Genomic DNA, 11140 nt, shown 5'->3' on the forward strand with positions numbered 1-11140 from the left:
ACCGCAACATTTTTTTGAGTGTACATACTCAAACTGTTAGTAAGGGACATAACTCACTATGCTATTGTAAAAATAGTGTACGGAAAAGAAAAACTAAAATAATCGCTAAAATAAAAATGACACATGTACATACAGGGGGAGGAGGGGTCAGTGATTTGTGACAGTTTGTGACATGAGGGGGGAGGTGGTTTGAAAATGCCGAAAAACGATGGACGTAACTTTTGAACGATCCCTTATTGTTGGAGTAGCCATTACAGATTTTTTTCATTGTGTTTTAGTCGGTCGTTAAGCGACGCAAGAAGTACACCTATAATTAATATAAGCGGTAGCGGTACGTGAAGCTAAGGCGGCAGAACGCTGAAGTGTAGCAGAATCAGGTCCAGAACCATCACAATTCCCCGGTGGTGACTACACCGAAAAAAATCTTTATATTGAATATATTTGTCGCACACATAAATTTTTGCAATTTGGCGACCCAAATATATGCAATTTGTACCCACACATAAATTCAATAACTGCATATTAGAGACCACACATACATTTTATTTGATTATAGATTATATTTGTACTTCGCGTGGAGAATGGTTATGTGTGCACTAATTAGAATCATGAATTAAATTAATGGATTTTTGCTAATAAAAATGTGTGGAATTTTTGTTGTGTAGAAGAACGGTTAAGGGAAGATCCATAAAGTACGTCACGCAAAAATTGGCGATTTTCGACCGCCCCCCCCCTCCCTCCTTTGTCACACTTTTTGCACAGACAAACAGACATAACACATTGAACATTCGCTCATCAAATTCATCGTAATTTAAACACTAACGACATCTGTTGATTTCAGTTAGTTGGGCAAATCACGAACCAGATGGCGGTAGTGAGCAAATGTCAAACTTGAGCAAATCCGATGCGCGCGCCACTAGTGACCGATTGGCCAACTAATGATTATTTGAATTGACCAGTAAATCAGTGAACTATAGAAATTTGACGAGTGTTATGTCTGTTTGTCTGTGCTTTTTGTATTAAACCTCTAAAATTTTTGTATGAGTCGTCACGCTGCTCGGAACCCCCCCTCCCCCCTAGGAGTGTGACGTACTTTGTGGATGGCCCCTAAGGACAGCGGCAGGCGACAATCTCGTTTGGGTTTCACACGACTAGAATAGCAGGTACGTGGTTTTCCTTGTTGGGTTATTGTTGGTTTCAAGTGCGGACATTTCGTTAATTTGATTCGGTGCAGCCAAAATGGCATTGATCGATCCGTACGTGCCCGGCACCAGTTTTTCGAACAACGTAGAATTTATCGAATATTTTTTCTCATCAAATAACATTACGGAAGAACGAAAAAAATATATTTTTATGAGCTTCGCAGGATTAGCTGTTTTTTGAGGAATTAGAACTCTTGTACCCGGCTACAGATCTAAAAACGTTGCCGTATACTGGAATAAAGAAGAAATTGAAGGAACGCTTAGATAAAATAGATTCCGACATTATACTACGGTACAAGTTTCGATGCAGAAGGCAAAGTCCAACTGAAACTGGAGAAAATTACGTGCTTGCGATTAAACATTTGGCGGAATCGTGTGATTTTGGCGCATTCCGGGACTCCGCCATTCGAGATCAGCTAGTCTTTGGCGTGTACAATAGGGAATTGCAAAAGCGTTTGTTGAAGGAGGAAGATTTATATTTACGGTCAGCGGAGCGAATAATTAAGGGTTTTTGAGATGGTGAACAACAATAGTCTTTATTTTGCTGAGGCAGTTGGAGGTTCTGGGGTGAATCCAATTAAAAATCGACTCGGTAATAGGAATTCAAGAGTAGACAGAAAAGATCGTAGCCGTAGTAGATCTTGAGACACGAACAGGTATAACAATAGAAACAGTGAGTATCGCACAAACTATGGAAAATTTGAAGGACGGTCAAGGTCGGGCCAACGTAGCTCGAGTCGGGGCAGATACGCTAATTTTGTCTGTCACTTTTGTAGGAAGCGAGGTCATATCCAAAAGAACTGCTATCGGTATAAGGACAGTCAGAGAGAACCAATGAACTCAGTGAAAGAAGAACTAAAACCAAAAGAAGTCCATGACTATTTCAATCGTCTTCGAGTTGATTACAGCTCAGAAAGTGAGGAAGAAGATATCCATCGGACAACTCTGGTCTCGTCCCACAACGGGCAGATTGAAGAGCTGAGCAGAATGGATACGTTTGCGTGCGTTTTGACAGTTTTGCCATGGGAAAACTGTCAAAACGCACGCAAACGTATTCATTCTGCTCCGCTCTTAAGATACGAAGTCAACCTGGACGCAGGCGTATTGTGACGCTCCAGTTATCACAACAAAACAGTGAGAATGATCAGTCGAGTGAACAACGAAGCGCAAAGAGCTGGATATGGAGATCATTTTAAAATGCTTATAATAAATTCTAGACAAAATGTAATTAAAATCTGATTGATGTATGATACGGAAAAAGTTCCGAACTGTATGATAGATACATTTTTGGAAAATATTCAAAAAATTGAGATAAGCTTCCGAATATGTAATTCAGAACTTTTTCCGTACTCTACATTAATCAGATTTTAATTACAATTTGTCTAGAATTTATCATAAGCATTTTAAAATTATCTCCCTATGCTGTACTGTAGGATCTGTCAAAGTTAACACCGTCGTGTGTCTTCTTCTTATTTTTACTTGGATTCGTCTATTCCTAGTCCTGAGGCACCTCTTCCAGCGTCGCGCGAACTGCATGTACATAAGTAAACAAAGGCTTTATTATTATTTTGATCAGAGACGATGGTATTATATAGAGACACGCGGAGAAAATAAAAGCAATTCTGGCTTCACGGCCAGCAGACAAAAAAATTCTGTGCGATCGGCAACATAAAAATTTGTGAGAACTTGAAGTGACTCTCAGTGTGAGCAGTTATTTCGTTTGCTCCAACTACATATTTTCTCTTCTTTAGCATCATTCCCTTATATTCAACAATAAATATGATTGAATACAATATATAAATTTGCTATGAGAACTCTGAAAACATCTTCATTTACTGAACTTTTCAAACTTTTTCATAATTTCTATAATGTTGATTACAATACCTATCTTGCATTTAGTACCAATTGGTAATGTTTGTTTACTTTGCTCGTTTGGTACCGCGTTTGACGGTTCGTTTGGTACTTTCGGCTTCACTGTTTGCGGGTCTCTATCTATTACCAACGTCTCTGATTTTGATAACTATAAATACCATGAGCAATAAAGAGCGAGTGGCTCAGTTTCTATCTAGTAATCAAACCAGTCTTGTTCTTCGAACATATCCGTTGATGAGACATTCACAATTGTTCCGTTATAATTCACACAGATGTATTCGATCCACGGATTCGTACAATAGGTACCAGGATCATGAAGCATTTGAATTTTTGCGGAATGAAATTGCAGTATTCCAGTGATAAGGATATATACATGGCCTCTAAGCGTCTACCTCTACAGGTTTGTACTAAAACAATATACTCAATCCAGTTGAAACTCGAAATTGGGGGCTAGCGAAGTTGGATTTTTCTCACAATCCGTACATTAAACACCACTTCGGTGCGCTGAGTAGCGCTGCCCGATATGAAAACAGCGCACCACTTCCGAAGTTAGGTTTGACGTACGGATTGTGAGAAAATTCCAACTTCGCTATCCCCCAATTCCGGTTTTCAACTGGATTGAGAATATAAAAATCGAACAACTTATTATATTTCAACTTTTTAGGGCTCTTTCATTTCTACCGCATTCAAGAATTGCAAAAGCGTTCGAAAGAATCACGACGAAGATGCCTATTGGACTGGCTGGTTTCGTGGAATATTTCAATATGTATTTGGGCTTATTCTACGAGTGGAGTGACGTGAGATTGCTCGAATGACGTGAGAAGAGTCGTATAGCCCTATTTGAATAACACGGTCACCTCACGTGAGAATTGCTAAAATCGACTCACCTCACGTCACTCGACTCGTAGAATAAGCCCAATTACCTATAACAAAAGGCCAGTGTTTCACCCAGCTCTCTGGTCGAACCACAAGGTGGTAAAGGAAAAGATTTCCCTGACGACAAACATATTTGAAGCGTAGCATCGACGATGGACTGAAGTGGTTGGATGTATGTTGAATGTTTATCACGAGAATAATATTGGAACTGCGAGCAGAAGAACATGGGATTGAGGGGAGGAATATTCGTATCATGCAAGGAGACGTTCCACAAGGATAGCGAAGTCATGTGGACAAGTTCAAGGAATCACGCACTGAAATATATGTACACTGAAAATGGCCCTACTACTGAGGTCGAAATACGTATTTGTAAAAGGTATAAAAAAAGTGGCGGAATCAAATGGGATAGTAGCAACTCGTCTTATGAGGAGTGAAGACATTCCACTAAAAGCTAAAAAAAAAACGACGACAATTTTCTTTTAAAGCGTGGCTCTTTTGTTGTCGTTGAAACATAAACGAGTTTGATAGACGTACCTATCGTTTATGCGTGGAAATTACAGCGATTTTGTTCTATTTATCTTGTTTTGTTTGAAATATAGTAAATAGTAAAAGTTCCAAATTCTTTAACTCGTTTTATAAAACTATAGTTATTCAAACTTTCCCATGTAATATAAATTCAAACAAATTTATTTAATTTCTGCTCCAATACATGTCTACGATTTCTGCCTTTATTTTCAACATTTTGTGAATGGGTTATTTTTTGTTTTCGTCCTATTGTGATTCGCCCTTTTTTGTTTTCGGCCTATTGTGATTCGACCTTTTGTGGTAGGCTAGAACACTTTCGACCTTTCATATTATATTTATATTTAATACATTAAAAATCACCAAAAAAATCCATCGTCGCTGAAAAGTGCGTCCATTAACTTTCACTCGAATTTTCAGTGGAAACGATGGTCCAAAAAAATAGAATTTTACCACAACATGCTATAAGCACATACTATAAGCCTCTATGATTTCTATACAGATGGGATCTCAGATCAACAATAGTTCCTTATCCGTCCCGTACAATATGATTATTTTGCTTAAATCACGGAAGTCCACAATACAAAACTTAATATTTCCTATTTTAAATCTGCTATACGAAACCAATTTTTCTTTACGAATTGAGTTGAATTGAATATCCGCGGTATTTTACGATGATCAGATCAGGGAACTTGTATGTGGTTTTGAAAGCAAGACCGCCGATGAGATGGTTTCGATACACAATCCACAACTGGATAATATTTAGTGCTGTATGTATTGTGATATCGACATGTAAAACACGTTCGGTAATTCACTTAGTCAAAATCTTCTAGTGTTTCACATGAATATCTCGTGTGATTCATAGAGATGTTGGCTATAAGTAGATGTTTACAAATACAATGTAAATTTATCAATAACCGTGTGGATTATTTTCAATGTACAAAAAGGGTTCTATGACACCACCTCGAATGTCACTGCCCCGAGTGTTTTGATTTTCTTTCAGAAATAAGTTTAAAATGAACTCATTTTTAAGAGCAACTGATAAAATAATGGGCTTTGTTCTAGAAAAATGGAAACCAAACCCACTTGTGTTGTCCCATCTTGCTATTTATTCGCATAACAGTCACATTCCAGATTTTAAAACATTTTTGCACAAAAAAGAAATACAATTATAATTCCTTTGTTAGTTTCATAGCAATATATACAGTTAAAGAATATTATGCCAAATTGTCAGAAAGATTGCAGGCTTTATCGATTTATTAATTTTTTTTGTATTTCTCCACATAAAACAAGTTTGAAAAATTCAACGGCATATTTCTCAAGTTGAATAAAACTGACATGGGACGCTTATGCGAAGATGGGCAATATATACCCATTACCCTGAAAATCATATCATTTTATTACGTTTCAATTTTAACTAATACCTTTGCATATGCTATTATTTGAGCCGGGAGCTCCCTGGAGCGCTCTGGATAATGCGAAAGAGCGAATGTCAGTAATGTTATTGTCGGGGTAGCACTAAATTAGAATTCGGTAGTCGGAACCTCCGAACCCAACATTCTCCGAAGTTTTATCTGTCAAACTAATTGGGTTGTTTAGGGGTATAGATGTTTTAACATATTCTGAATCTGCATGAAAAACTGAGTCAAACTCCAATTTTTCAAGATTTTTAGAGCACCAAAACTTTTTTTAATTTGGATTTTAAATTTATATGGGACTTAAAATTTGTTCTTATGCTGCGTGGGACAACTGTCATTCTATGAATGTTAGTGTCATTCTATCGATTGAAATGGCTTATTGTTTGTTGTACAAAAATGTAAATAAAAAGTTTACAAACAAAATAAAAATATGTTGGAGATCAGAAACGCATGCTCTGTCATTGATCAGCATGTCAATTCACTTTCTTCGATATTGGATCGGATGCAACTCAAGTATAGTGTATTGATTCTAGGAGATTTTAATTTGCCTAATGTTAAATGGATACCAAGTCAATCAGGCTATCTTTATCCCGACCAAGATGAATACACAGCTAGGTGTTTCAACCTGCCCAGTTTATGGAAGAGAAGAAGGCGAGGGTGAAAAATTCATTTTCGGTGCAAAACATAAACAAACCGGCTGGCTCTCCCATACTAAAATCCAAGATGGCTGAATCGTGAATTTGGCAGATTGGAACACCTAGTGGTGTATTCATCTTGATCCCGACGCTTCCCACTCGTCGATCAGTTCAATAAGCTCGGTTCTCTTAGACAGTTATTGCCTAGCACGCATTCATCAAATGAATAATATTATGAATGAAAATGGAAGACTACTTGATCTCTGTTTCGGCAGTTCGGACGGCAATATTCGCTGCACGTTGATTGGAGCTCCTTCGCCTCTCGTAACGTCAACTTCACATCATCCACCTTTGCTCATAACTGCGAGTAGCGTCACGCCTTGTATTTTCTCTGAACCAGTTGAAAGCATCTACTACAACTTCAAAAAGGGTGATTATACTAGTATTATACTATACAACTCTGCTGTTATTACGGTCTCAAACATATTACTCTACTCGATTGATCAATTTGTACCAAAACGTATATCATCTCAAGACAAAATTTTCAAAAAGACTTATCTGCTTTTGTAAACAAAGATTCAAACGACGATTTGGCGAATCTGATAGCTCTCCCACGCGAACCAACACCATCAACAGGTAGCGGAAACCTTCATCTACCTATTGATGGTGTTGGTTTGCGTGGGAGAGCTATCAGATTCGTCAAATCGTCGTTTGAATCTTTGTTTACAAAAGCAGATAAGTCGTTTTGAAAATTTTGTCTTGATCTCTTCCTATGAATCCACCTTGGAGCAATAATTATTTAAAACGCCTGAAAACCCGGAAAAGGTCTGCCTTGAGGAAATACTCAAAATTCAAAACGCACTATTACAAGGTCATGTATCACTCCACAAATCGGCGTTATAAATATGTGAACGACAGGCTCTACTCTTCGTATCAACGAAAAATTCAAAGAAACCTACGACTTAACCCAAAAGGATTTTGGGGCCTCGTGGATTCACAACGGAAAGAATCCGGTCTCCGAACTGTCATGACTAATGGGCATATCGAACAGACGTCTACGGAAGGAATTTGTGATCTTTTTTTGGAGCAATTCTCTGGAGTTTTTTCGAACCATCTTCTCAACGAATCAGAAGTTCAGCAAGCTGCTGCCAATGTCCCGTTATATCTTCCAGTTGGCCAACATCCCATTGTCACCGCCGAGTACGTCGCCGAATGCTGTTCCTCTTTAAAATCATCGTCTAATCCGGGACCGGATGGCATCCCATCAATCATTTTAAAACAATGTTCCTCCAGTTTATGTCTGCCTCTATCAATGTTGTTCAACTTATCGCTGCGTACTGGAACTTTTCTGGATCACTGGAAAAAATCCTACATTTTTCCTGTCTTCAAGAAAGGTGATAAGCAGCAAGTCAAGAACTATAGGGGTATTGCTGCTCTATGTGCAATCTCAAAGCTGTTTGAAAAACTGGTCCAAAATTGGTTATCTCACATCTGCCTGGGTTTTATATCAGAGGATCAACATGGCTTCATCCCAAAACGATCAACAACTACCAACCTACTTGTTTATTCGTCAACCATCACTAAGGCTTTTCAGAAAGGTCAACAGGTTGATTCGATTTATACGGACTTTACAGCAGCCTTTGATAAAATCAATCATAAAATCGCCGTAGCCAAATTCGAGCGTCTCGGATTCTCCGGGCCTCTCCTGAACTGGCTTCAGTCATATCTGAGCAATCGAGAAATGGCAATTAAAATTGGAGATTGCATTTCATCCTATTTTCCGATGACTTCAGGAGTGCCCCAAGGTAGCCATCTTTGGCCACTTGTCTTTACCATTTATTTAACGACATCAATTTGTTGCTCAAGTCTTTCAAGCTCTCATTTGCCGATGATTTCAAGCTGTACTGGATTATAAAAAATCTCGATGATGCGTCGTTCCTACAATCACAACTGAATTTGTTTTCAAACTGGTGTGATTTAAATCAGATGGTACTCAATGCTGACAAATGTTCTTTGATGTCATTCTCCCGCAAACGTTCTGTGATTAGCTACGACTACAAAATCGGTTCCACTAGTCTCCGGCGAGAATCTTCTGTCAGAGACCTCGGGGTGATGTTAGATTCTAAGGTAACGTTTAGAGAGCATATTGCGTACGTAGCTTCTAAAGCCTCTCGCACCCTCGGCTTTATATTCCGAATTGCAAAGCATTTCGATGATGTCCACTGCCTCAAAGCACTCTATTGTTCTTTAGTCAGATCGATTTTAGAATATTGTTCCTCAGTGTGGGCTCCATATTACCAGAACAATATTGCTAGAATAGAATCCGTTCAACGCAAATTTATACGCTTCGCTTTACGCCGCCTTCCATGGAGAGATCCTTCAAATTTACCCAGCTATGAAGACCGTTGCAAGCTTATAGATTTAGAGCTCTTAACAGTCCGTCGCAATACTTCTCGGGCGATATTCATTGCAGACCTCTTGCAATCGAGAATCGACTGTCCCCCCTGCTTTCCATGCTAAACATCAATGTTAGCCATAGGAATCTTCGCTCTCGTTCTCTCCTCTTTCTTCATGGTGCACGAACTAATTATGGTCACAACGAGCCATTTACTAGCATGTGTCGTATATTCAATAACTGCTCCATTGGATTCGATTTCCATTCATCTCGTAACACTCTCCGTACGAACTTTTCTCACCTTCTAAACGACAATCAGTAGTAGCTAGGCCTAGATTTAAGTTTATTGTTGGATGTAGTTTTAAGCCGAATTGTATCATTTGGATATTGTAATCTGTTGATGCATAGAAAAGATGAGGAGGTTTTGCGCCCGCTTGAGTGAGAGCTAATGAATTTCTAACTGTTCAACTCAAGCGGGCTTTTCCCTGCTCCCTGCTCCCAATAAATAAAAAATAATGCTCTTATTTTTCTTTGCTAAACAACCCAATTGATGGGTTACACAGTAATGATTATCGCGCCATCTTTACACAATAATGATCATCGCGCCGTTCCAAATGTTCGATGCATTTGAATCAACGGTTGCGGATATTTACACACGTATGGTATACCAGCCTAAATATCTGTTATCTGTGGATGAATTGAATCATCATAGGTTTTCTTTTGTTCTCTTTCATTAAAAACAGTAAATAACCGTTCATCGCAATCGCATGGAATGGTTCGGCACTTTATCCTAAAACTCCTATATATATCCCATCAAAAACAAAGCAATGAAAAAGAATTTGGTTTGTTTCTTATTTTTGTGATTTTTTTTTTCAGCAACGAAATTGGTGCCGTATTACCTTGTTTCATGATGAGATGAATATATGATGGAAAACGGAACAGTTCCCCTAATAATGGATACTCTTCCATGTATAAGCAATAAATTGCCCCCAAATTGATTTCAAATGCGTTTTTAAACCGAAATGATTTTTTGGCTAATGAGTGAAACTATCCCGTGGATTCACATAAGTGTCTCTGCTTATGGAACCACCCCACCCATTTTTGGCCCTTCATACAGTAGTTTGATGAAATACAAACAATAATATGATCATGATCAAATCGTTTGTCAGATATGGCCAGTGCTATCGGCAGGTGCCTTGCTATAATAGATGGTAATATCATCATCATCATCAATGAGTGAAACTATGCGTTTTAGCATGAAAAAATCAAGCATGATGCGTTCTTCTAAAATCGTAGACGATTTCGTTCGCACGTCGCGCGGGTGGGCTCGTTGATTGAGATTAATGAGTGATTTTACCAACACTGGCACGCATTCGTCCGAAATAAGGCGAAAAAGTAAAAGTTTCCTTCTCTTAAACTTCGCAGCAGTCCGGAATAAGACGGGTGAGTAAATGACTTCTACTTTAATTTAATTGGTATTTTTGGCAGATAACATAAGTTTGCATTGCAAGTCATTATTATCAATATTTATCATTATAAACGCAATCTAATATAGTGATAAAGTAAGCAGTATTTTTATCATTCTCAGATATTTTTTTTTTTTTGCTTTATTAATGTGTTTTTTTTAATTCTAGGATTAAGTTCAACACAGTCATTTTCAGATAAATTTTTGGCCATTTGAGGCAATGATTATTCGGGGTAGTGACCATTCGGCATGATGGGCTATTCGTAGCTATGGCCTCTAATCCAATACTCCAATATCCAAATACTAGTGTTTGGAAAAAATTATAACTACACATCGAGAAGAAGACAGTTAAAAAGATCACATACCGTGTACTGTCATTCGAACAACAATGAATCCAAATTATTTAATACATTTCGGATATTGGACTAAATTAACAATGACATCAAGCCTGTCAACGATAAATTTTGAACACCTATCTTCCCGTTTCTTTTTTTTTATTTAATTTTTACAAATCACTTGGACGCTTCATGTACATGGCAGCTAATAAATCTCTTCGCATTATGTGCTGCTTACAACGCGTTTTAGCTTTCGTCCAAATTGATGAAATGACGACAAATCAGTTGAACATTATATAGGGGAACTGTTCCGTTTTCCATCTCACTGAACATATATTCATCTCATCGCGAAACATAGTATTACGGTACCAATTTCGTCGCTTCTTTTTGCTCATGTGCGTGCTCACTGCTGAAAAAATC

The sequence above is a fragment of the Armigeres subalbatus genome, chromosome 3 (genome assembly GCF_024139115.2).
Source record: "Armigeres subalbatus isolate Guangzhou_Male chromosome 3, GZ_Asu_2, whole genome shotgun sequence".
In the NCBI taxonomy this organism is placed as follows: Eukaryota; Metazoa; Arthropoda; class Insecta; order Diptera; family Culicidae; genus Armigeres; species Armigeres subalbatus.